The 27,410-nt window shown below is 43.9% G+C and overlaps 1 protein-coding gene across 6 annotated transcripts in view; it reads right to left on the bottom strand.

Moving 5' to 3' along the window:
* Positions 1 to 27,410, bottom strand: part of MTSS1 (MTSS I-BAR domain containing 1) — a 193,505-nt gene that overhangs the window by 123,957 nt on the left and 42,138 nt on the right. The window lies entirely within an intron of this gene.

Here is a 27,410-nt window from a genome sequence, read left to right as displayed (position 1 = left end):
TCTCTGAGCTGGTTCTCTCTCTCTTAAAACAGAAATAATAAAAACTGTAAGAGTACTTAGTACCTCAAAGGACTGTTAGGCATTTTTAATAAGGTTGTGCAGCATGTAGGAGAGGTTTAATAAATGTCGTTCATTATATGCCTGCCCATTATGCAATCTGGTTCATTAAGTTTCTTGGAACTATTCAAGGAAAAGCATTCTGCCCCCAGAGGCACGCCTGCCTAATGAGAAGTTGTGTGGGGTCCCCAGGCTACCTTCGAGCCCTTTCCTGCTTGGCATTTTCTCCTCTTCGGCTCCCTGTCAGGGATGAACCTCCTTGTCCAGAAGTAACCAGAACTGTTTTCACAGTCGGGTTGCCCTGACAAAACCAAAAAGGCTTAACTGCTTTACCAGACACCCATCTTGTCATTTTTCAGGTGGATCTAGTGCATGGTTCCATGAAACGTGACAATGTTTGTGAAATACTCTTCAGCTTCAAAAAAAAAGAGAGAAACAGTGCTTTCAACTGGTAAACAAGCCACAGTTCCAGATTCACGATGCCCTAACCCAAGGCGTGTGCTGCTTCGAATCTGGGTCTCCTTATCTGCCTGTAGTAACATAAATTGATGTGGCCCATCTGTGCTGTTTCAGGACAAACAAGAATGAAGTCATTGCGCTTAAAATAGCACAGTGTGGAAGAGCTGAGAGCAGCCCGCTCTCTTTAATCTCCCTTGGGGACTTTCACACAGGATTTCGGAATCACGGCCTTGTGCTCAGTTCACTTGACGTGCCCACATCTGGGTCACGCACACGTGCGTGACCAGCTTTACTTTGTATGCTGCTCTCTGAAGAGCGATTTTCTTCAAGATGACTGTATACCGTGAAAATGTGTGTGGTCTTCTCTTTGGCCCATTCTTTAATTTTATGTGGCTTTTCCTCCTTCATCTCTACTATTTCAGGACCACTGTAAAACACACCACCCACCTGACTCTCAGTTTGTGGTACTGTGTTGGCTTCCGTGTTGCTATGATGTTGGAAGCTGTGTGTCTTAGTCATCTAGTGCTGCCATAACAGAAATACCACAAGTGGATGGCTTTAACAGAGAGAAATTTATCTTCTCACAGTCTAGTAGGCTGGAAGTCCAAATTCAGGGCATCGGCTCCAGGAGGAGGTTTTCTCTCTCTGTCGGCTCTAGAAGAAGGTCCTTCTCGTCTATTTTCCCCTGGACTAGAAGCTTCTCTGTGCAGGAGCCTGGGATCCAAAGGACGCACTCTGCTCCCAGTGCTTCTTTATTGGTGGTATGAGGTCCCCACTCTCTGCTTGCTTCCCTTTCCTTTTACCTCTTATAAAATAAAAGGTGGTGCAGGTCACACCCCAGGGAAAACTCCCTTTACATTGGAACAGGGATGTGACCTGAGCAAGGGTGTTACATCCCACCCTAATCCTCTTCAACCACAGGCAGAGATTATGATTTATAATACACAGAAAAAACACAAAATGGAGGACAACCACACAATACTGGGAATCATGGCCTAACCAAGCTGACACATATTTTTGGGGGATACAATTCAATCCATAACACTATGTCACTGGTGTTTCAAATACCAGCAAGGTCGCCCATGGTGGACACCAGGTTTCAATGGAGCGCCCAGACTAAGACAGACTAAGAAGAAAGGCCTGGAGATCTACTTCTAAATATTCATCAGCAAAAGGCTAATATTACCATATAAACGATCACTGTGTGCCTTCTAAGACCATTCCTCAGCAAAATAGAGGCCCAGGAGTCCCTGGATGGCACAGTTAAGTGCTACCTAACAGCTACTAACCGAAAGGTTGGTGGTTAGAATCCACCCATAGACGCCTCGTTAGAAAGGTCTGGCAATCTGAATCTAAAGATCACAACCATTCAAAACCCACTAGAGTGCAGTTCAATTTGGGAACACATGGAGCTGCCAAGAGGTGGAATCAATTCAAAATAGAGACCTCACTCCCTTAGGTATTCAGTGTTGAGTTATCCCAAAAAAAGAAGAAAAAAAAAGGCTCCAGTTCCCTTGAATTATTTTTTAATTGAAGGTTTTGGGCTTCAGATTCAGCATAAAGAGAACTCAAACACAACAGGCTTATGGAAAGGGCAAAACTCAGCCTCACCTTAGGAAACAGCCCTGCCCAACACAATCCTGTGAACGGCCTGGCCAAACACCACACACACAGAAAATACACACTGAGTAAAAGAACTTGGCAACTAGTCATTGTGTCACATCAAGTACTCTTCATGGCATCTACAATAAAGTCAGTTAGATGAACATTCTCATCCTGTGCTCCCCAAGTGATGCCAAGAAAAAAACACTGACTATTCAAAATTTTCAAAGCCCTGGTGGCGCAGTGGTTAAGAAGAGCTTGGCAGTTTGAATCCACCAGCCACTCCTTGGAAACCATACGGGGCAGTTCTTTTCTGTCCTACGGGGTCACTGTGAGTCGGAATCCACTCGATGGCAATGGCTTTTGTTTTGGTATTCAAAATTTTAAAGGTATTCGGGGTAGAACACTTCTAGAAAGGAAGGGAGTGAGAAGCCTAAGAATTCTCTTGCTGAACAATGAGAAAGACCTTCTTCCTTACTGTTATCACTGATGGTTAATTTTTTTCTTTTTTCTTTCCCAACCAAAACTTTCAAATCAGGGATACACAAATCAAAAAAGAAAAAACAAAAAAATTCATTTTGAACATTTAGATTTTACCAAACACAGGGAAAAGGTAAACTCTGTGGGGCAATTCTACTCTGTCCTATAGGGTCGCTATGAGTCGGAATCGACTCGACGGCAACGGATAAAGGAGAAACACATTTCTCACCTCCACCTCCATCTCTGCCCCCTCCTCCAAGGTACTCTGCTTGAAGTCAAGGATTGGCAACCTTCTTCTGTAAAGGGCCAGTTAGCAAATATTTTTGGCTCTGGGAGTCGTTTGGTTTCAACTCTGCTGCTGTAGGGCAGAAGTAGACATAGACAGAACCTAAGCTAACGGGCTGGCTATATTCCAATGGAACTTTTTGTGTGGACACCTACATTTTAATTTCACATCATTCTTGCATGTCATAAAATATTACTCTTCTTTTGATTTTTTCCCCCATTTATTTAAAAATATAAAAACCATTCTTAGCTTTTGGGAATTGCTGGATTTGGCACACAGGCTGTAGTCTGCCGACCCCTGCTTTAAATTATTGTGGCTAACTTTCTGAGGTGCAGTGCCCACGTTCTTTTCCTGCTTCGGGGGTGGTGATAGTTTAAGAAGTTTACATGAACCAAGCTAGAACCAGGCAAAGGCAACAGTACAACAGTGTATTTCAGAAAGTGGGTACCTCTGTTAAGAGAATCCCAAGCGAGTCTGAAGACCCCTTTAACCACCTCTTGGCAGAGCACCAGAAATTTTAACATGTGCCTGCTTACTTCTAAAATTTAAATGTCTCACTCCCTTCTCTTCGAAAGAGAAACAATAGAATAGAATATTTCTACTTTCTGGATCAGATGGGTCTATACTCACCAGATGTGTCCTGTGTGTTTGGCACCGTTCAGGCTGCCAAACACAGGGGACATCGCGACAGATCTTTGCCCCTAAAGGTTTTAGACCCTCGAGAGCTGGAGCCCCAAGCCATGGCGTTTTCAATCGCCTCATATGCATGTGAAAACTGGACATTGGATAAGGAAGACAGGTCTGGCAATCATGGTGCCTTTGAATCATGGTGTTGGTGAAGAATATTGAATATACTTACCATGGACTGCCAGAAGAACAAACAAATCTATCTTGGAAGAAATACAGGCAGAATGCCCCTTAGAAACAAGGATGGTGAGATTTCATCTTGCCTACTTTGGACATATTATTAGGAGGGATCAATCCCTGGAGAAGGACATCATGCTTGGTAAAGTGGAGGGTTAGCAAAAAAGAGGAAGACCCTCAATGAGATGGACTGAAAACAGGGGCTGGAACAATGGGCTCACACGTAGCAATGATTGTGAGGATGGCGCAGGACAGGGTAATGTTTCATTCTGTTATTATACACAGGGTAGCTATGAGTCAGAACTGATTCGAGGGCAACTAACAACAGCATGTAGGTGATAGATTTGGGGCTAAGCCTTCCCAAAATGTGTTTCATTGACTCTCCCCCTTTGATTTACAGCATGCACTTTAGAGATAGTTTTAGCTAGGGTTTAATATACATATTTATGGCAATGAAGTTAGCATGGTCTCATAGAAACAATTCTAGACTTTAAAATCCTGGTGCTGCCACTTAGCTCTGTGATCCTGGGAAAACTAGTTAACCTCCCCAAATCCTCTATTATTGCATAAGAACTAACATAAAAACATCTTTTTCAAATAACCCTAACACTTTAATGCCGGGCCTTGGAGACACTAATTCATCTTCTCATTCAACATGTTTAATGAGCCCCACTACCTATCAGGCACCAGGAACACAATGATGACAGCTACTCATTGGATTTTTTCATTAAAAACACACATGTGCCTAAAACATTGCTTAAAATTGTACAATGCCTATCCTCTGCCTTTTCTAATTCCACTTCAACTTGTACATCTCAGGGGAGCGCTAGCTTTCAAATGGTACAGACCCAGCTTGACGTGCAAAGTCAGCCATGCATTTGTCAATTCTGCTCTACAGTATGGCTTCAGGAGATCTGTGGCACTCAAAGAGTTAAACACTCCTAACTGGGACTCTTCCTAAGAAATTCTACAGTCCGTGGCATGTGTTGGCTTACGGTTCTGCCAAGGCCAGGTTTGAACCCCACATGGGGCAAGGTTTTTTTGTGAGGGCAAGTCCTTTAGCTGGTGAGTAAGCCCAGCCCAGTGCCTGCATCTCAATGCAGGTTTGTTCTTCTCAGTTAGCAAAAGGTTTTATTTAATCCCTGCAACGACTCTCAGAGTTGGGTATAACCATCTTCATTTAATACACGTAGGACTCACATACGTTGGACATATTATCAGGAGGGATCAGTCCCCGGAGAAAGTCATCATGCTTGGTAGAGGGTCAGCAAAAAAGAGGAAGGCCCTCAACAAGATGGACAGACGCAGTGGCTACGACAATTGGCTCAAGCAGAGCAATGAGTGTGAGGGTGCTGCAGGATCGGGCGGTGTTTGTTCTGTTGGACACAGGGTCACTATGATTTGGAACTGACTCTACACCACCTAACAACAGCAACAGGATCTGAAAGCAACTGCACTCTGTAGTGGCTTCTTAAGAGTCCCTGAGTGGTGCAAATGGTTAACGCATTCGGCTGCTAACCCAAAGGCTGGAGGTTCAAATCTACCCAGAGGCACCTCAGAGAAAAGGCCTGGCAATCTACTTCCAAAAAATCAGGCACTAAAACCCCTGCAGAGCACACGGGGTCACCATGAGTTGGACTCGACTCTACAGCAGCTGGAACGCGGCTTCTCAGCATTTGGAAATTCCTAAGGATTGTGTCTCGTAACCCTGTGACACTGAGCCTCTGCCGGGGCTTGCGACCCCGGCTGCGCTTAGAAACAAGCTTTAAAAAATACTGGCGACCAAGCCCCATTCCAGGCTAATTAAATCAGACTGTCTGGGAGTGAGGCCCAGATACTAGTATTTTTTAAAGGCTCTTTAGAATTTTTGCCCAGATAAAGGTTACAGAATGACAATCCATGAGCCAAATTCAGCCTGCAAACCCTTAAAAATCAGATTTCCCAGCATACCCTGATTTCTAGCTTCTTCTCAGACTATGCTCCCCAACAGAGTAGCCATTGGACACAGGTGGCTATTTAAATCAAAATTAATTAAATTGAAATAAAATTGGAACTTCAGTTCCAGTCATACCAGCCTCATTTCAAGTACTCGATGGTTGCCTGTGGCTACCTCACTATACAACGCAGACACAAAGCGTTTCCAACATCACAGAGAGTCCTGGAGGACGCTGGTCCAGTTCTGCATCCCCACCACAAGGCAAACCGGCCAGGGTGCCGCCTGCCTGCTTTAGACAGGGGTTGTGCTGATTTTCGGCAGTAGGCTCCCTGGTGGCAGCCTGGCTAAATTCATGCATTTACACGACCTGCCCAGCCCTGGGATGCCATACCCAAACTCTGCCTAGCCATTACATGTGGCACCTAAGACTTGCAGAATGTTGTTGTTGTTGATAGGTAATGTCAAATAGTTTGCGACACATGGTGACTCCATGTGACAGAGCAGAACTGCCCCATAGGGTTTTCTTGGCTTTAATCTTTAGGAGAGTAGATCTCCAGGTCCTTCTCCCGCAGAGCTGCTGGGTGAGTTGGAACCACCAACCTTTCAGCTGGAAGCCAGGCGCTTATCCATTTGTGTCTCCAGGGTGCCTATGAGACCTGATTAGAGGTGGGTTAAAATTCCTCGCCTAATTGCATGGGCTGTGTGTTTTCTCCCCTCCTTGCCTTTCTACTCTTTCTCCCTCCCTCGTTTTTGCTACAGTGACCGAGAGAGTGGGCAGGACTGACAATTCCACCTGGCAAACGGGCAGGGAGGAGGGTGAGCAAGTAGAAATGGCCTCATTCCCTCCAGACGTCAAACCTCCAGGGGCCACTGGCAGCCAGCTGCTACCTCTGCTTTCACCTGAAAGTGGCAGAGAAGGAAGCCCTGGGAAGTTGAGCCACAGGGGAGAGCATGCCAGGAGGTGGTGGCCTTCCAAGCTAAAGGTAGGGAAGGGTTAGACTACAGGAAAAAACAAAGGTCAGTTATACGGCACAACTAGGACGCACAGCTTCCAGAACGCAATACAGCACTTCTACTGTATTAATGGAAACCCTGGTGGCGTAGTGGTTAAGAGCTACGGTTGCTAACCAAAAGGTCGGCAGTTTGAATCCACCAGGTGCTCCTTGGAAACTCTATGGGGCAGTTCTACTCTGTCCTATAGGGTCGCTATAAGTCGGTAATCGACTCCAAGGCAGTGAGTTCGGTTCACTGAGATTGTATTAATACCTGTTGCCATCGAGTCAATTCTGACCCAGCAACCCTATAGGGCAGGGTAGAACCACCCCATTGGGTTTACAAGGCTGTAATCTTTATGAAAGCAGACTGCCACATCTTTCTCCCTCGGAGTGCCTTGTGAGTTTGAACCACCCACATTTCAGTTAGGAACAGAGAGCTTAACCACTGCACTACCAGGGCTCCTTGTTATATTAATAAAAACCAAAACCTGTTGACACTGAGTTGATTCTGACTCGTAGCATCCCTACAGGACAGAGCAGAACTTCCCCAGAGCGTTTCCAAGGAGCGGCTGCTGGATTCAAACTGCTGATCTTTCAGTTTACAGCTAACCCTTAACCACTGTGCCACCAGGGCTCCACTGTATTAGTAGAACACGTCTATTATGCTCATGTTGTTGACAGTGGTGCTGCTGAATTGATTCTGACTCCTAGCGACCCCACGTGACAGAGCAGAACTGCCCCATGGCATTTCCTAAGCTCAGTCCTTACAGAAGCTGATCGCCAGGCCTTTTTCCCACAGAGCTGCTAGACAGGTTTACACCACCAACTTTTACAGTAGCAGTTGAGCGCTTAACTGCTGCGCCCACCAGGGCTCCTTACTGTACTAATAGTGTATTAATATAATGCTTTCTATTATATTATATTATTATAATAGTTCTATTATATTCATCTCTTTGAAAGAGCACCCAGGCCCTGACCACCAGTGTTCTCTCAGAAGAGAAATTCAACAATGCATTACACTTGTCAGAGACGGTTGGTCGGTGCCAGGTACAGTGTTTCTACAGGTATGAAGGAAAACACTCCCCTGGGCAACACAAGTAAGGCCACCAGGAACTCTTCCACCCACGCTGCCTCTAGGTCGTTGCTATTGTTGTTAGGTGCCGTAGAGTTGATTCCGACTCATAGCAGCTCTATAACCAAAAAAACCAAACCTGTTGCCATTGAGTCGATTCTGACTCATAGCAACCCAACAGGACAGAGTAGAACTGCCCAAAGGGCACCTGGTGGATTCGAACTGCTGACCTTTTGGTTAGCAGCCATAGCTCTTAACCACTATGCCACCAGGGTTTCCAGGAGCTGCACAGGACAGAGTAAAACTGCCCCGTAGGGTTTTTCTAAGCTGTAATCTTCATGGGAGCTGACTGCCAGGTCTTCTTCCTGCAGAGTGGCTGGGTGGGTTTGAAATGCCAACCTTTCTACCAGGGCTCTTATTGCCGCTGAGTGTTTATTTTACCCCAGGCCCTGTTCCTAGGCGAGGAAGGCTAAGCAAGACCACAAAGATCCTCAGCACCAGAGTGGTGGTTTCTTTAGACCACAGGAAGGAGCTCCTCCATCTCAGGGAAGCAAGCTGATGGTCCATTCACAAGGCCACCTGGGCGTTAAGTGGCAGCGCTCAGAGCAGAAGGGTTTCCCCAACATGGAGCAGACTCCAAGGCTCTGGTGTTAGAAACAAAAAGTAGGATTATTGAGCTCAGTTTCCTCCCAAGAGAAAAGCTGGACTTTCGGAACCTTACACAAATGTGTCTATCGCTCCAAACAACACAGGGAAGCTGTGGCCGTCTTAAGTATGGAATAAAATTATGCCCTCAAGTAACTAATCTTCCTCTCACCATCATGCCAGACAGAGAGAAATACCAAAAAACCAACCCCACTGCCGTCGAGTCGATTCCGACTCATAGCGACCCTACAGGACAGAGTAGAACTACCTCATAGAGTTTCCAAGGAGCACTTGGTGGATTCAAACTGCCAACCTTTTGGTTAGCAGCTGTAGTTCTTAACCACTATGCCACCAGGGTTTCCACACCAACCCCAGGACTCCTGCATTTGGTTTCTGTCGGAGGAGCTATTTCAAACACGGAAAGGTGCTGCTTTTATACCATCCCCAAGTTTTTTATTTGTTTGCTTGTTTAGATAAGCCTCTAAAAAAAAAAGTCCACAATGAAAATATGACCGTCCTAAATACATTTATCCCGAATTATTTCAAATGATAAGGGCAACCTGACCACTGTTTAGCTTAAAACAACACTCCCTCTCTCTCAGAACTGCTTTCTGGATTGCCATTGTTAGCTGCTTGTGGAGTCGGCCCCTGACTCTAGGGCAACCCCATGCACGAAGAAATGAAAAACTGCCCAGTCCTGCACCATCTTCATGATCAGTTGTGGACCAGATCGTTGTGATCCATAGGGTTTTCATCGGCTGATTTCTGGAAGTAGGCTGCCAGGCCTTTCTTCCTGCTTTCTATATAAATGTTCTTGTTGGTTGCCATCACTTCGGACTCATGGAGACCCCATGTCTGTAGAGTAGAATCGTTCCATGTGGTTTTCAAGGCTGTGACCTTTCAGAAGCAGACTGCCAGGGCTGTCTTCCAACGTGCCTCTGGTTAAGTTTGAACTGTCAACTTTTCAGCTACTAGTCAAGTGCGTAATTGTTTGTGCCACCCAGGACCACATGCACTCTAAGTAGTAGTTTTCCTTATTCATAGTAATAGTTAATATTTGAAGGCTCCCATGCGCCAGGTGCTGAACCATGCCCTTTATACATTTTCATTTACTTTTCCTCTCTATTCTACATAGGTGCCATTATCACATCCAATTTACAGATGAGAAAACCAAGGTACAACGAGGTTACAGCAACTTGTCAAAGGTCTCCTTGTTTAAAAAAAAAAAAAAAAGCATAGCCAGGATTAAGCCCAAATGGAAGGTCCTTAACCAGCCTGCTATGCAACTTAACTCTAACAAGATACCATTCACACCACAATGTGGACTGAGCAGGGTGGGGGACTGTTTATAAACACGTTAGTGTGTTAACCCCATCTTCAGCAGCCTCCCTCAAGTTGCCTTCAGCCCTATTTGCTGAACAGAAGCTCTCTGGGGGAGCCACCAGTGGCAAAACTGCTGGAATCCAGACCTAATATGGCTACCCTTCAAAGCTGCCTCTTCCCTTGGAGAAAATAACCCCTCAGTAGGGAAGGCTGCGGAGGTTCAGTGGTAGAATTCTTGCCTTCCATGCAGAAGACCCAAGTTTGTTTCCTGGCCAATGCGCCTCATGCATAGCCACCAGTCATTTGTCAGTGGAGGCTTGAGGGTTCCTGTGACGCTGAACACATTTCAGTAAGCTTCCAGACTAAGACAGATTAGGAAGAAAGGCCCGGCAATCTACTTCTGAAAATCAGACAATGAAAACTCCATGGATCACACCCTAGTCCAATCCCGGCGTGCATGTCAAAGACACTGGGTGGGTTCAGAGGTCATCTGGACAAGCAGCTAACAACAGGCAAGGTGGCAGGACGAGGAGCAGCACTGGGACAAAGGAGAGAGGGCTGACCTCAGGAAAGTTAACATTTGGTTTCGGGCACCAAGAACAGAAAGGTGCTGGCCGTAGCCTCCATGCCTTCAGGGTAAGACTACAGGGGGGCTGGGGCAGCCGGTCTGGCCCTGGTGAGGAAGGAAGAAGGAAGCCTGGAGTCAGAAGGGAGAAGCCAGGCCAGTGGGTGTGGTGCAAAGGGTAAAGGCCAGCCATCTGAGCCAGTGACTAACTGCAAGGCCAGTTCATGGCAGCCCTGACCACAAAGCCAGGGGAACAAAGTGGGGGAGGAAAATGACACAGTATAGATATTTTCCTTATGGTGCAAAAAAAACGCATGACTAGTAATGTCAGTTAGCATTTCAAGCTGAATTTGGGCTAACCACAATCAAAGAAAAGAACAAGGGGTTTTCTGAAGCCAAATCACATCCCTCCCCATAGTCCTGACGGGGAGGGGGAAGTTATTAGATGAGCTTTGGAATACCCATTAGTTGTTTAGTGTTGCTTTTTTTACTTGCAGATGATCATCCCAGTCCCCCCACCGCCCTGCTCCCCTGACGTATGGCCTTTTGATCTCTCTCCTGAAGCTTTTTTTTTCTAAAGTAGTAAATCAGTACGTTGAACCATCAGGGCTCGTTTTATTTCCATGTGATTTAAGCATGATGTGTTAATGTTTAGTATCACAATGCTCCCATTTAAAGTAAGCAAAAAAAAAAAAAAGTTTTGTACACAATATGCACTTGGTTAAAAAGGACGTTGCGCAAAATTTAAAAGAAGGAAAAAATTAAATTTAAAAATGGAAGGTAAGAGTGACTTTGAACATCCTTACTCAAGGACTTGTGAGCAACACCAAAACCGTTCTCCAGGCAGCCTGCAGCATACTTATCAAATAAACCAAAAAAACAAACCCGTTGCAGTCAAGTCGATTCCAATTCGTAACGACCCCATAAGGACACAGTAGAACTGCCCCAAAGGGTTTCCAAGGAGCGGCCAGTAGATTTGAACTGCCGACCTTTTGGTTAGCAGCTGTAGCTCTTAACCACTGCCACACCAGGGCTCCACCTATCAAATACTAAACCAAAAACCAAACCCCGTTGCCACCGAGTCCATCAGGCTACTAGCTCATCTATATTTAAGGAGCCCTGGTGGCGCAATGGTTAAAAGCCACCAGCGGCTCCATGAGAGAAAAGACCTGGGGATCTGCTTTTGTAAAAATGACAGCCTAGGAAACCCTATGGGGCAGTTCTACCCTATCCTGTAGGGTCACTATGAGTCTGAATTGACTTGTGGGCACATAACAACAACAATCTATATACATTCCCCACGCCTTGGGCTCTGAACTTGGTAGGGAATTCCCGACGCTGCTGGCTTCTCTGACACCCTAAAAAAGAAGGCAATAACACAGGTCCATTTGTAGACTCAAAAGCCCGGCTGGAGACAAGAGGCAGGACAGCCCCTTGGAAGCGCCATGGCAGAGATGAACAACACAGCCTTTCCAAGACAAAGAACCCAGCTGCCAGACCTGGCAGCAAATTCTCTGGCAGCAAATACCTCAAGATGTTAAAAAAAAAAACTCCAGCTGTCAAGTAGATTCTGACTCATAACAACCCTCTAGATATAAACCAAAGCCACCGGCGTCAAGTTAATCTGACTCACGGTGCTCCTATAGGACAGAGTAGAACTGCCCTATACAGTTTCCAAGAAGCGCCTGGTAGATTCGAACTGCCAACCTTTTGGTTAGCAGCTGTAGCTCTGAACCACTACACCACCAGGATATCCCCCTACAGACACAAGGCAAGTGAAACCATCAGAAACTAACTTACTAAGACCACAAAGGGATAACTAAACAGACACACCCAGTCCCAGGCCCGAGATGTGATGGTTAAAACCCTCAAGGTACAGGTGCCATCTGGCATCAGATCTTGGTTGCTACCTGACGGACTGCTGACAGACCAGGATGAAGCTGGTGACCACAGGGAGGGCTTAGCCATCTGGGGGCTACTCAATCCCTCCTATCACCTGAATCAAACCAAGAAGGTGCTTTGATCCCTCGGAGAGCAAAAAGGTGACCTAGGTCTTAGGACTCTCAAATACTGATCATCTGAAGAATGGAGTTTTTTATCTGACAACCGCAAAACACTTCAGACTAAAGAGAAAATCATTTGGTTTGCCGTCATGGCCAAAACTTTGAAAGCACAAGTACATAACGAGAGTAGAAATGGCAGAGTAAAATAAAAATATCTCATTTTTTTTTTCCTAGACAAATGAACCATAAGTCACTCTGCATTCTTTTTAACTTATTTGTTAGTATCTGATGCTACCGCCATTAAAAACAATCTCTAAAGTCTTTGTTGAGCATCAGAATGAGACAGCTGGGGTACTGGCATGAGGAAACATTCAATCTTGTCATTTTAAAAAAGGAATTCATATTCATAATTAATAATGCTTTTGTCTATGCCAAAAGGAAAATCTAAAGGCTCAACTATGCTTAAGTAAATTCTCCTCATGCCAACTGCAATACAATTTCATAAATTATACAGCAACAGAGAAGAACAAGATTCTGTAAGTCTTGAGAATAAAAGGAAAGGATAACAACAAGGCAGCCACATTTCAAATAAGAAATTGGGTTAGAGATGTCCATTGCTGAAAGGATGGTTAGATTTTCTTCCTCGTCCATAAAAGAAACAGTAATTTAAAGCTTTAGCATCCTAAGAAGAGGCAGCGCAGTAGTTAAGAGCTCAGCTGCTAACCAGTTTGAATCCACCAGCTGCTCCTTGGAAGCCATATGGGGCAATTCTACTCTGTCCTATAGGGTCACTATGAGTCGGAATCAACTTGACAGCAACGGGTTGGGTTTGGTTCTCTGACATGAATTTCAATGATTCAATAACTCTTTGAGAGTGGTCAGGTGCCATCAGGTATAGGTAGTACTAGGACCACCAGTATCTGGGCCAAAATATCAACTAAAGGTAATTAACAGGTAACTACGAAAATAGCTTTGGTTTAAGAGGCTATGGAAAATCCTTAAAACAAAGACTAGCGAAACATTTTTTTAAAAATCCCTTAAAGATTCATTTTCCATTTACACAGCTTTTAGATAGACATACAAAGTAAAAGCTCATTTCATTAATTCAACGTTTTATGCCATGAGTTGGAATTGGCTCCATGGCAACTGGTTTTTTTTTTTTTTTTTTTAATTTATGCCATGCTCCATGTTAGAGGTTATGGGTAGAGTAATGAATAAGTCACTGGACACTGCCAGGGCAGTTGCCAGACTACACGGAGGAGTGCAGAGTGACTGCTAATGGGTACGGGGTTTATTTTGGGGTGATGAAAATGTTTCGGAACTAGAAAGACGTTGTACAGTATTGCAAACATACGAAATCCCACTGAATTGTTTGTTTTTAACATGGTTAATTCTGTTATATGAATTTCATCTCAATTAAAAAACAACCCTGCCAGGCACACAGTAGTGCTCAGTATTAATAACTGTACAAGTCCCAGTCCTGAAGGCCCTCACAGGCTGCAGGGGAACAGAGAGTGCAGAATATAGGGAAAGGCCAGGATCTGGGCATGCAGCAGAGGGGAGGCCCCAACACCCTTGAGGAGTGAGAAAAGAGTTCTCAAGAAGGGATGACCTGAGAAAAACCTCAAAGGATAAGGCAGAGTTTACAGGTGAGGGTGGGGAGAGGAGAATTCATTTGCAAGCAAAGGCAGGAGATGGTGGTATATACTCAATACAGCCGGGGCACGGAGAGACAACCAAAAATGTAAAAAGGCATTTGGGGTGCCACTACGATACCCCTAACCAAAAAATAAACAAAATAATAAATCAATAATTAGTACAATGATATATAATATTTATAATAGGTAGATATTTGTTTATAATTATGAACAAAATAATGAATTGTCATCATCATCAAAATAATAAAACCCACAGAATCAAGGCCAAGGCTGGAGTAAGGCCCACCTATTACAGGGAAAGGCATCGGGGACCTCACTGTTTACAAATAACACACACTCCCAGCAGTCACCTCCTACAAACACATTAGGAAAACAAACACCAGAGCAATAGGTGTCCACCTAAACAAAACTGGAGGCAGTTTTACTGTACTTCAATCTCACTAAGGAGCCCTGGGTGGTGCAAAAGTTTCTTAATTACTAACTGAAAGCCTGGAGGTTCGAATCCACCTGGAGGCACCTCAGAAGAAGGGCCTGGTGATGTACTTCGGAAAAATCGGAGGGTTGCCATGAGTTGGCATCTACTTGACAGCAACTTTTTTTTTTTAATCTCATTAGACAGGATTCTGGACACCTGCAGTGGGAGCCCAGGGCTCCTATCACTGCCATCTCCCACACAGGCGTATTATAAGCCTACCTGTGGCCAGCGGCCAAGGAGACCGCCACCACCACCACCACCACTGGGAGGTCAGGTGATGTGCTTACATGACTCTTTATTTCCTCCAATTCCCACGTAAGCAACACATCTTGCACTTGGGTTTAAATCGTATCATCCAAATGAAGTCTTGCTCTCAGAATCAGCATCGGCCTTTAAACAAGTACAGATGGCAATCACGTGCTTAAAGGACAAATCAAGGGCTGGAATTTGGGCTTGCTATCCTGGGCTCTCAGAGCTGGGGGCTTTAAGAGAGCGGGGTCAGGAAACACAGGATGGCACATGTTGAGAGCCGAAGGTCTTTTGTCTGCCATCAGGCCCTTCTGGTAAACCAAATGGATTCAACCAAAGTCAATGGGTTAACAGTACTGGGGTCAGCCCGGCATTCTCATCATTCCAAAGGGAAGCCTATAGATGAACAGCCCAAGAAGAGGGCTTACTTCACTCTCCTCCATAATTGTTTTGTTTATTATCAGATACCTTTGGCCATCGTTGGAAAGCTGTGTATTGCCCTACTTCTGACAATCACATCAAAAGGGTTCCTATTAAAGGTCACTTCCTGCCTTAACAGAAACAGTATTTTTATTTCATTTGCAATCAGTCGGCTTTTCCCCTTTCCTTATTTTAAAGGCAGAAGCAGCAGCACTGTACTGAACTGTGAAATGTGCTCAAACGCAATTCTAAAAGAAAGTACCACCCAGTGTCTGCATATTTGTTTCCATGGTAACCAGGGTCCCTGGGCCCTGGCGCGCACAGCAGGAAATGGTGCAGATTTCCACAGCAGTATCTCTCACTAGAAATAAGAGTTGCACGGCAAGTTTAAATATTTGGGATTCAAAAACATGGGTGTGTGTGTGTGTGTGTGTGTGTGTGTGTGTAAAAATATATACGAGAGAAAGATGGGGCAGTCTGCTTCCATAAAGATTATAGCCTTGGAAACCTACGGGGCAGTTCTACTCTGTCTTACAGGGTCGCTATGAGTTAGAATTGGCTTCATGGCGACGAATACAAATATATGCATATATATGTACTGTATACATATATATATGTGCAATATATACAAAATTAAGATGAGTTAGATGACCTGAGGAAACCCTGGTGGCATAGTGGTTAAGAGTTCAGCTGCTAACCAAAAGGTCGGCAGTTCAAATCTACCAGCCACTCCTTGGAAACCTTATGGAGCAGGTCTACTCTGTCCTTTAGGGTCGCTATGAGTCAGAATCAACTCAACAGCAGTGAGTCTGGTTGTTGTTTTTTAGATGACCAGATGACTAGTTATTCTTACAGATAAATATGCTTATGTCAAATATAACAAATAAAACAAACGATTAAAATGTAAGCAAAACAGCTTCCCCCCACCCCCCGGCCAGAAAACAAAAACCTCTTCTGTAAAAAAGGAAGGACTGGAATGGTAGCAGAAAACTGCTTTGGAAAACCAGATGATCCTTACAAAACAACAATCATCTGAGAAGACAGAGGGCTTTTCCCCAGCCCATGTCATTTCCTCCTTGAACACTCTCACTGCTAAATTAAAAGGCGCAGTGAACTGGTTGATGATGTGACTTTAAGGAAAACCATTAGGACAGAACATCCTGGACTCGGATTCCCTCTCAGGGTGGCCTTGGACAAGTGACTTCACCTTGCTGAGACTCAGTTTCCCCTGTAAAAATGATAAGGTTGTACCAGTCTATAAGTACAACCCTATGCTTTCTTAGAAATGAAAGACCAGACAGCCACGTTCTCAAAAAAAAAAAATCTCCAGGAAATTCTCACTTTAGGTCACACGTATATTTCTAAAAGTAAGTGTGTAAAAATCAGGTTTCTTTAAACGTATCAGGAAAAATCACTGCCAGATTCTTGGTGACATGAGATCTTTTGAAATGTGGTTGAATATTCTTTACTTACCCTGTGAGTGATTTCTCAATATCGCATTTTTCCTATAGCAGAATTCATGTGTACAGTGGATGGGAAAATTGTAGCTCAAAGGAGTTTTCACGTTTTGTGCATGTTTTGTGGCTGGGGCTTTATCAGAGGGCACAGAAAAGAGACAGCTGTGCGGTCTGGCAGAACAGACCCATCCTAGAAAAATACTAGTTTGACAACTTCAAGTGTCTTCAAGTTCACATTTACATTCCAAACGGTTATTTTTAGCTGAGATGGGGCAGACCAAACCAAGTTCACAGCTCCATGGCAAAGATCTTTCACAAGAAAGCACTGTGCAAGAAAAACGACCTTGATCATGGCATTATTTTATGAACATTAATCGGCGTTTTACTAAAAGTGACTACAGTGTGTTTGTGTGTGGCAGTATTAGTTATTAAGCCAAAACAAAAAGCCAATATATGGAAGCAAAGCAGAAGAATTAAAATGGAGAGAAGTGGTGAGGACCCTCACTGCATGTGTACAGAATGCAGACAACCCTTTAAGCTGGACGGATGAAGTGCTGACTCGATCACTTCATTTTGTAAACTGCCTACCAACACAAATCACCACACTGCACACAGATCGGCTCAGTCACCCGTAAAAACACACATCCTCTCAACGCTTGGACCTTCTTCCCCGCTGCTGCTGCTGCCACCACCACGGCGTAATTCACTGGCATTTATTAAAGCTGCCCAGATTAGACGGAAAACAGCACACTCGATAACACGAGCATCATCTGGGAAAATTCACTAAAGCCAAAAAGGGAAAACACCATGGAACCATGCAAAGCAAATGGTTCTCTTAAGTTGTGGGAACTCTTAGCAGCAAGACAAGCCTTAACAGGACCCATGTGCTTGGGTACAGGGTTCAGAAAGCCCTAGCTCTTCCTGGTATACGCCACACACACCAGTCGCCATCAAGTTGATTCCAACACATGGCGACCCCGTGTGTGTCAGAGCAGAACTGTGCTCCACAGGGTTTTCAGTGGCTGATTTTTCAGAAGTTCACCAGGTCTTTCTTCTAAGGCACCTCTGGGTGGACTCACACCTCCAACCTTTTGGTTAGCAGCCAAGTGTGCTAGCCACCTGCAACACCCAGGGACTCCTACCCTGGCATAGGATTTTAAAATTCCAGTGACTTCTTGCTCCAGATACCCAGGGTATGCTTTCGTAAAAATGGGCTTCAGGTTGGTTCCTCTCAGGTAACACACAATGACCACTCCTTCCCTCATCATTTCAGGAACAGTTAAGAGCAGAACACCTCACAGGGAGAAACTCTGGTTAACCACAATGGAACAGTCTGTCTCTGGCAACTGTTGCTACCCAACCAAAGAACAATAATAAAAGCCCACCTGTTGGAGCAGGACAGCGCTATTGTCAGGCATATGTTTTAATATCAAGAAAAGATCAATAGGATTGGAAAGAGGGGATTTCATTTTATTACCAGTAACACTCAGTTCATGATTACAAATAACAGTGAGGCTTTTCAAACCACTGCTACCAACGGGGCAAAATGTGCTTAAGACTTCCTCACCATCATTCATATGAATCAAAATCAAGAGGTTAAGTTCAAAATCCCAAGTTAAAGGTAATAGAGTCTCTGTGTCATCTTCAATCCAGATGTCAACATGGCGTCAATTCCAACTCATAGCAACCCAATGGGACAGAGCAGAAGTGCCCCCATAGGGTTGCCTAGGCTGTAATCTACATGGGAGCCAATCATCAGGTCTTTTCTCCCATGGAGCCACTGGTGGGTTTGAACTGGTGACCTTTCAGTTAACAGCTGAGCGATCCATATTGAAAAAATATATAAGCAAACACAGCTGCTGGCCTGTCTACTCTGTGACCCAGCTGGATGGGCTTAAGATATTTTTGACAAAAGAGTAATTGTTTTCTGGGCACCTAAGATGGGCCAGGTCCTAAGAAGTCAGAGCTAAGGTGCCCCTGTGACAGCTACATACAGACTCCAGACAAAATTATCCCAAGCTAGCTTTCCATAAAACTTCTTCCCTGGAGTCCAGGAGATGTTTTATGCTATATTCTTTTCTTTCACATTCTGTAAATTCCCAGTAGGAATAAGGTCATGAAAGAATACACTATTCTTGAATCTTTAAAACCGATAAACTTGATTCTTAAAGAAAGATCACAGCTGAACTTGTTTCTCAAATGCTCATGAGTTTTCTTGCTTGCTCCAAGAATCCCAAGGACAAGAACCCAACATCAGCATGGAAGTAGACACGGCTAATAAGAGTACAAAATCAGTTTACGATCTACAGCCACAGCTTAGCAGATCGCAGAGTTATGCTTCCCACCCCCCCAACTCTTTAATCAAATGAATGAATTTGGTCACATTCCTTTAAGATGATACTAAAAAAAAATATTCAATTTCAGGTCTAAGAGAAGAGCCTTTTCTGTAACTATTTTTATTTTTCAATTTGAGGCCAAATAGCTTCCCAGGTAGAAATCATCAGGCTGTACTGACTAATTAAGAAGAGTTCAGGGCTTAAAAACAAAGTCGATCCAGAAGCTGAGGACCAGCGAAGTCTCGATTAAACAACCTGGTTAAAATAAAACTTGGGGGCAAACAAAGCCAGTCTGGCTGCAGCTCTCAGAAACTGCTTCCCAGCACGTCCTCCCCAGTCTGGGAAAGAACAGGATGGGGGGCTGCCTTCATCCATCTGCCCCTTGGCATGATCTCATCATATTGAAGCTGAGCCCTCTTTCAGCCACAAGGAAATAGGAAGTCACATATTCCACCAGACTTGTGTCACCGAGATCTGAATTCTGAACCCCAAGTGGAATCTGGCCAAGGCCTCACCCCACCAGCCTCCTGCCCCCTGAGATGACAACTTTCCCTCCCTGGAGCCACAGAGGGCTGTTGGAGTGTGGTGGCTGCTATGCGGTGGGACAATGGTTAAGTGCTCAGGTGCTTCACAAAGCAACATTCTCGCTCCCATTTTCCTTCAAACATATGACCCTCAGGCTGCTATTGTTCCCACTTTTGATGAGAGAAAATGTGTCTGCTCTAATGCCATGAGTCGGAATCGACTCAATGGCAGTGGGTTTGATTTGCTTTTGGTAATATAGACTGAAGGCACCCTGAGGCACAACGGGTAAGTGGTTGGCTACTAACTGAGAGGGTGGTTCAAACTCACCTGGCGGTTCTGTAGGAGAAAGACCTGGCAATCTGCTCCCATAAAGATTACAGCCTAGGAAACCCTATGGGGCAGTTCTGCTCTGTCACATGGGGCACCATGAGTTGCAAATCAACTTGATGGCACTTAACAACAAAGCTGCTATATGTGTTCACTCTGCTAAATGCCAGGTACTTAGCATTTTGGTATCTGGGTTCCTCAGAGCTAGTCCGGCACGGGCCCTGCCCCGGCGGAGTCTCAGTCTAGGGCAAGACGGTGACCCTGCAGTAAGGAGAACGCTCTAACAGAAGCGGGTAACCCCGTGGAAGGATGGGCTTTACCTTCTGTGGGAGGCAAAAGTTTCACAGGTGATGTGACTTTTAAACTGGCTCTTGGAAGACAAAGAAGCGCTGGGGATGCAAAAGGTTAAATGCTTGGCTGCTAACCAAACGGTTGGTAGTTCGAACCCACTCAACAGCTCTGCGGGAGAAAGACCTGGCCATCTGCTTCAGTAAAGATTACAGCCAAGAACACCCTATGGCCCAGGGCAGTTCTACGCTGTCACATGTGGTCTCTATGCGTCAGAATCAACTTGGTGACACCCAGCAACAAGCTGGAAGAGGAACAGCAGATGTAAAGGTGGCAGGGGGTACTCAGGAAGGTATCCAGGCCTGGAATACACATGTGCACACAGGAAGGGTCAAAGGCTTTCACCGCTGCAGGGAGCAGTGTGTTCCTTGTGGGTGGAGCTGTCGGCACATGGGAGAGGTCACTGGACAGGTGGGTGATGGTGAGATGGCAGGATACCTAAGGTGACAGTACAAACCTGCCTACAGCACAGAATCCCCTGGGAAGCCTTAAAACTCAGAGATCCCCAAGCCCCACTCCAATTAATTCTGATTCCATAGGTATGAGGTGGGGTCCTAAAACCTGAACTTTGAAACGAAGTCTTGAGTGATTTTGAGGCACACGGCCAGATCTGGAGACCCCGGCACTGAACAGGTAACATTTTTAAGAACCCAGCCTGCTTTACCTGATAGAAGCCGTAACAATTTGCTTTATCAACTCGCCGCAGACTTGGAGATCCAGGCTCACTGATTCAAGTACCCACCAGACCGTTTGGCCCTAGATGGCTGACTTGACCTTTCTGCTTCTACCTGTCACCCTCACCCAGGACTGAGAGGGGTTTTTGTTTTTTTTTTAATAACTCAAACCAGCCCAAATGCTCATCTTTAGTTTCCTTTTTTTTTTTCTCTTTCTCTCCCCTAACCCTTTCCCAAGTAGCCATGGTGGCACAATGGCTAAGCGCTCAGCTGTTAACGGAAAGGCTGGCAATTGGAACGCATCCAGCAGCTCCGCAGGAGAAAGACCTGGCAATCTGCTCCTGTAAAGATTGAAAAATAAACCCACTGCTGTTAAGTCGATTCCGACTCATAGCAACCCTATAGCGACCCTACAGGACAGAGTAAAACTGCCCAATAGGGTTTCCAAGGAGCGGCTTGTGGATCTGAGCTATCGACCTTTCGGTTAGCAGCTGAGTTCTTAACCACTGCACCACCAGAGCTCCCCACAAAGGGGCTACCAAGTCAGAATCGACTCAGTGGCACCCAACAACCCTCTCCCCTCATGATCCTCTTCTGAACTCTGCTTCCTCCACTCCCTTTGTCCTCAGAGCAAAAACTGGAAGCTCTGCAGAAAATATGGAACAGAAAATCTAGACCGCCCAACTTCATTCATATTTTATGTATTTAATAGGGTCAAAGAAGATTTTAAATCACAGAATATTCTTGGAGTTTACTTGCAATCATCTAGACTTAGGTCTCTTGTTCAGATGTAGAGACTGGACCCCAGAGAAGTGAAATACGATGTACTCAGGCCCACATAGTTGGCACAGCCAGAAGTCACACCCAGGCACCCCAGCTCCTGACCTCGTTGTTATCCTTTTTTAATTTTATTGCGGTGAAAGTCTACATAAGATAACATACTCCACCTCAGCCATTTCTACACGTACACCTCAGTAGCAATGATTACATTCTTCAAGTTCGCCAACTACTCTCGAGACCTTTCTCCAAATCATTCCACCACTATTAACATAACTTCCATGACCCCTAAGCAAAAACACAGGTTTTTCTTTTTAAATGCATTCAGGATCAAGCGACTTTAAAAGCAAATATAAGCTTATACTAACTCCAGGAGCTCCCTGGAATTATAAAGGAATTATAAATTAGTGGTTGAAGCCTAGGCTCTGAGGCCAGACTTGAGTTTCACTGCTACTAGGTGCGTAACTGGGGTCCCTTTAGGTAAGCTCCCTTTTGTCTTGGTCTCATCATGTAAAATGGGGATGGGGGTCAGAAGCACCTCCTCATAGGGCTGCTTTGAGAATAAAAAGAGTTAACAATATGGGATCAAACTGATAAGAGCAACTTGAAAGATCAGATAGGAAACTTACGGGGCAGTGAGTTTCTGTACATGGGGAAGGAACAACTCAGAAAAGGAAAACTGTACATGAAGAAAATGCTGAATTGGCATATGTTCTGCTGTGTATATTCTCAACAACAATAAAAAATATTTTTAAAAAAGAGTTAATATAAGTAAAGCATTTAGAACAGAGCCCAGCCCACTTTAAGTATTCAATAAAGCTAGCTGTCATTATCTTCAAGGAGCCCTAGTGACGCAGTGGGTAAGCTCTCACTATTAACTGAAAGGTCAGCAGTTCAAACTCACCCGTGGCTCCTTGGGAGAAAGACCTGCTAATCTACTCCCATAAAGATTTACAGCCTAGGAGCCCTATGGGACAGGTCTACTCTGTCATATAGGGTCGCTACAAGTTGGAACTGGCTCAATGGCACACAATAACAATGTCATTTTCAATATTAAAGCCATACGCATTTTTAAAAGTGGCCTATCAAGGTTCTTGGACATTAAAGACAATCTAGGCCACCTGGGATCCATTTCCTTCCTTCTCCTAATTTTAAATTCCTTACTATGTGCTCGGTGTATCCTCATCTAAATATCCCGAGATGGTTTTTCAAAGCTATGAAAGTAATTAGAGAGGCACACAGAGGCAGTCAGAAATGCAAGGCCCTTGCTGACACAAGCAAACGACGCGGTGGCCATGGAGGGCCAGTGCTGACTAAGAGGGTGTGTCATGAGCTCGATACTCCTGCCTCCCAGTGAGACAGCGGGCAAACCTGTGGGGTGTAACTGTGCCTGCTTACAGGTATACGGACGCTACTGCCCAACACGGTGCCACTTCTGCTATAGAGGGTTAGGAGGGCATTTTATTCCTTGGTTCTTTTTCTTTTCTCTTATTTTTATTCATTTATTTTTTTTAAGTAGCCCAGACAACTGCATGCCAGTCACTTCAAACATTTAACTCCAGTGATAAGCCAACTGCTGGTCTATTACAGATATGAAGAAAACGGAGACTTCTGCTCTCAAGTGCTCCCCGGGTGGCACAAAAGGTTAAGTGCTTGACTTCTAATCAAAAGGCTGGTGGTTCAAACCCACCAGATGTTCCTCCAAAGACAGGTGGGGCGATCTACTCCTGAAAGGTCACAGCCTTGAAAAGTCTATGGAGCGCAGCTCTACCCTGCAACACGTGGAGTTACCACGAGTCGGAATCGACTTGACAACAATGGAAAAAAACTCTCAAGAAGTTCCCAGCTCACAAATTCTTGGATTCTTTGTCAAAGACTGGTTCTTCATGACCAATAATACAAAAAAAATTACGAAGTGTACTTTCATATTAGATACCAATTTTATATTCACCCCAAAGTGCAAAATCAACTAAATATGAACTGTACCTTGTGCTAATAAGCTTGTAAATTCCATCATAGTTTTATTAACCTAAATATAACAACCATTTATACACTTCCATTTAAAAGACAACAAATGGTACAACACTGTGTATGTAATTAATGTCGCTGAATGATACACTTAAAACAGTTAAAATGGCAAATTTTGTTAAATATATTTTACTACAATAAAAAAAAATTAAGAAAAATGAACAAAATAGTTTTAATACAACAATAGGTCCATAATGGCTAGATTGATTTTGCTTCTATAGTGACTAATTACAAAAGTTTTTCATACATAACTAAATTTTTTTAATAGCTGGTACATAACATTTGCTAAAAGGACAAAGACCTTTCAGAGCTGTTTCCTCTGGGAAACAATATGAAATGTTAATATTTTGGAAGCCAGAGACTTGCTACCTTGAAAATTCTGAACATCTGCCCAAAAGAGATGCACTTAAGAATAACTGCAATTTTCTTCCATGGCTTCCAGAAAAAGAGACATGGAAAATACATCTCTTGCAAAAACAAGAAACTGGACAAAGGAGACTTTTCTGTACAGGGTGTGGATTTCACATTTCAAACTGTATTAGAGTTACAATCTGTGATGACCTTAAGCCCCAAAATATCTGCTGATCAAAACAGCTTGAAGCATTGTCTATAGAGTCCTGGTTTCCTTGGTGATTCAGACACCATTTAAAAATAGATTACTTGTAAATCTCCAAAAGGATGTATACATGGGCACTGACTGCAGCACGGCTTTCAATGGCAAATCTCTGGAGATCATCTAAATATTTATCAATAGAGGAATGATTAAACTGTCTCTATCCAGGCAGTGCAATTCCATTCGGCCACTTGAATGAGGGGGGCCCACAGGTACCAACATGGAAAACCTCTAATACACTGTGCAGCAAAAACACTGGGACAATGTCTTTTATGGGCTATCTTTTGAAAAGGATCATACTTATATATTTTAATCCATATACATTCTACATATTATTCTGTATGTTTAAAAAAAAAAGTCTATAAATACTACTAAACCCAATACCGAAGGCGTGCCGGGAGGGATGGAGATGGGGATGGATTTCACTTCCTATATTTCATTATTTGAATTTTTTAAAATAAGGAGTGTGTTTTCTACTTGTCAGTAGAAATTAGCCATCAAAATAATTTCTGACACTGAGCATACAAAAAGTACGTTCAACTGTCTTATCACTTCCATAAAACAGACCTTCTTGCTATCCACCTAAAATATATTAAGCTAAATTCTATCAGGCTAAAATAAAATACATGCTTTAGCTCATATAAGAGTTCTCACACTCCCACAGCTCTAAGAAAGTTATTTCCCACAAGTGCATGTGGGCTCTAAAGAGAATATCCTGGCATCACTAAAACGGACCTGAAAACAAACAGTTTAAAAATATATCAAAGCAGAGGTCTGTTCACTATGCCATTATTTGTCTTTTGTCAAATATATTACCTCTAAACCCCTACTCTTCCTGCATCACCACCACAGAGGGGCGGTTCCGGTTTCTTTTCCCACAAATAATTGCTCTGTTTTTCCTCCCTCCAACCCATGAGAACTCCCAGGCCCTCAAGTTTCCCACTGAAAACCACTCTGGGGATCAGCCTCTTCAAACACCCGGGTTCCTACCGCAGCACATGACATACAATCAGGGGATCCCTTTCTATTCCATCCTTCAGGGGCCATCCAATAGTTAAACACTAATATAGGAAAACATACCACGAACCACAGAAAAAATATATGCATATTACAAATCAAAAAGGCAATGCCAGATATCTAAATTCTTTAAAATACTGGAGCAAATGAAAAAATAAGATTCTGATGGCTATTACAGAACTCTGGTGGCACAGTGGCTAAGCACTCGGCTGCTAGCCAAAAGGTTGGTAGTTCAAACTCACCAGCTGCTCCATAGGAAAAAGATGTGACAGTCTGCTTCCATAAGGATTACAGACTTGGAAACCCTACGGGACCGTTCTACTCTGCCCTATAGGGTTTCCAAGAGTCAGAATCAACTCGACGGCAATGAGTTTTTATTATAGAAATACATTCACATGGCTGACAAGTCCAGTAGAGGAAGAAACTACTCTAAAACAGACCCGATAATATTAACCATAGTGATCACTGGCTTGCAGTTGTGTGTGTCTTTCCGCTTACATTTTCTAAAGTTTCTCTAATGAACACGTACAATAAAACCTGTGAAAGCCAGAACCTGTGTAAGGCGGAAACCAGCCAGAGAAAGAAAACTCAAATATTTTCCACTAAACAAAGCAATAAAAAAAGTGGTAAGACTGCACCATATCAAAGGTGGAAGGCTTTCGAGACCTGGAGAAACAAGGCAGCCCCAATGAGTTCTGGCTCTCACAGGTTTCACCGTATAAGCTATGTAATTATTAGAAAAAAGGGCTTAAAGAAAGTTACTGGTTATCCACATAAAGTTGATAAACTGGGTGAGGAAAAAACAGCTCTGAAATCCTCATCACATTCTCCTGGGGAACCTTCTGGAATACTGTTGGCCTCTTGGAAACAAGAAATATTACCTCCCCTGGGAAAGCTTCCCTGACTCCGAGCTAATTGCTCATTCTTCTATATTCCCCCAGCACTTTATTCTATCACTGTTACCATACCACACATACCATTTCTAGATTGAAATTCTTTATTTAAACATCTCATTTCCCCACTCAATTGTAAGCTACAGGGCCAAGAGAGTAATATATTCATTTCTGTGGTCCCAGCACAGTGCCTGAAATAATAGCAGTTTCTGAGTTTCTTAAACCCAATCCCTCAAGGCATGCTAGGAGGCAAGTGGGGATGGATTTTACTTTCTAGACTTCATTATTTGATTTTTTTTTTTTTTTTTTTAATATAAGGAGCATGTTCCTTGAGGGCCTGGAAGTTCTCGTGGATTAAGGGAAGGGATTATTTGTGGGAAGAGAAACCAAAATTGCCCCTCTGTGGTGGCGATGGAGTAAGAGTAAGGGTTTGGAGGTGATGCCTTTGACAAATGAATGAGAAGTGCCCCCACTGCATATTCATTCAAGTATTTCATTGAGCTACTGTGGTAATTGGGTACCTACTAAAACCCACCAGAGGCGCCCCTCAAGTGATTCAGGAAACTAAGTTAGCACGTGACTAGGAGTAGACCCTCCCCATCCCCACCCCAGTTTACCAACGTCACCATGACAATGAAGACAACAGGCGTAGCTGGCCATGCAATAAGGAGATCCAGAAAAATCAGACAAACAGGCAGGAGATAGTCTCTGCTTTCAGAATGAAAAGGAAAACATCCCCTTTCAACAGGGGGTCTCTACATCACTGGTAAATGTTGTATTTTTAAAGGTGGTAGTGAGTCCAGGGGTATTCATTTTCTTCTTTATATCTTTCACATGTTACGGACATTATTTTGTGTGACTCAGGATTATTGAAACTATTAACATTTTCAAAATATTTCCCTTTGTTCATTTATTAAACATACTTTAAAGATCTATTATGTTGAAGGCAGTATGTTTTAGGGGGTTTGGACATAAAGAGGTCATAGACTCTACCTCGAAGGTGTTTACATCAAACGTGGGAGGCACAAAAGCAGAAAGAGCACAATAGGATACTGTACTTATTAAACAAGGGTTCCTCGTTTTATGGGAACCCAGAAAAATGGTCTATCCAGTCATCCCCAATGTTCCCCATTCCACAGGAAAATAAGGAAACCTTAGGACGATCTGGCGGCATAGTGGCTAAGAGCTACGGCTGCTAACCAAAAGGTCAGCAGTTTGAATCCCCCAGGTACTCCTTGGAAAACTCTATGGGACAGTTCTACTGTCCTATAGGGTCACTATGAGTCAGAATCGAGGGGAAGGCAACGGGGTTTTTGTTTTTGTTTT

This window comes from Elephas maximus, chromosome 15, assembly GCF_024166365.1.
Source record: "Elephas maximus indicus isolate mEleMax1 chromosome 15, mEleMax1 primary haplotype, whole genome shotgun sequence".
NCBI classification, from domain to species: Eukaryota; Metazoa; Chordata; class Mammalia; order Proboscidea; family Elephantidae; genus Elephas; species Elephas maximus.
This window is presented reverse-complemented; position numbering and strand designations above follow the sequence as displayed.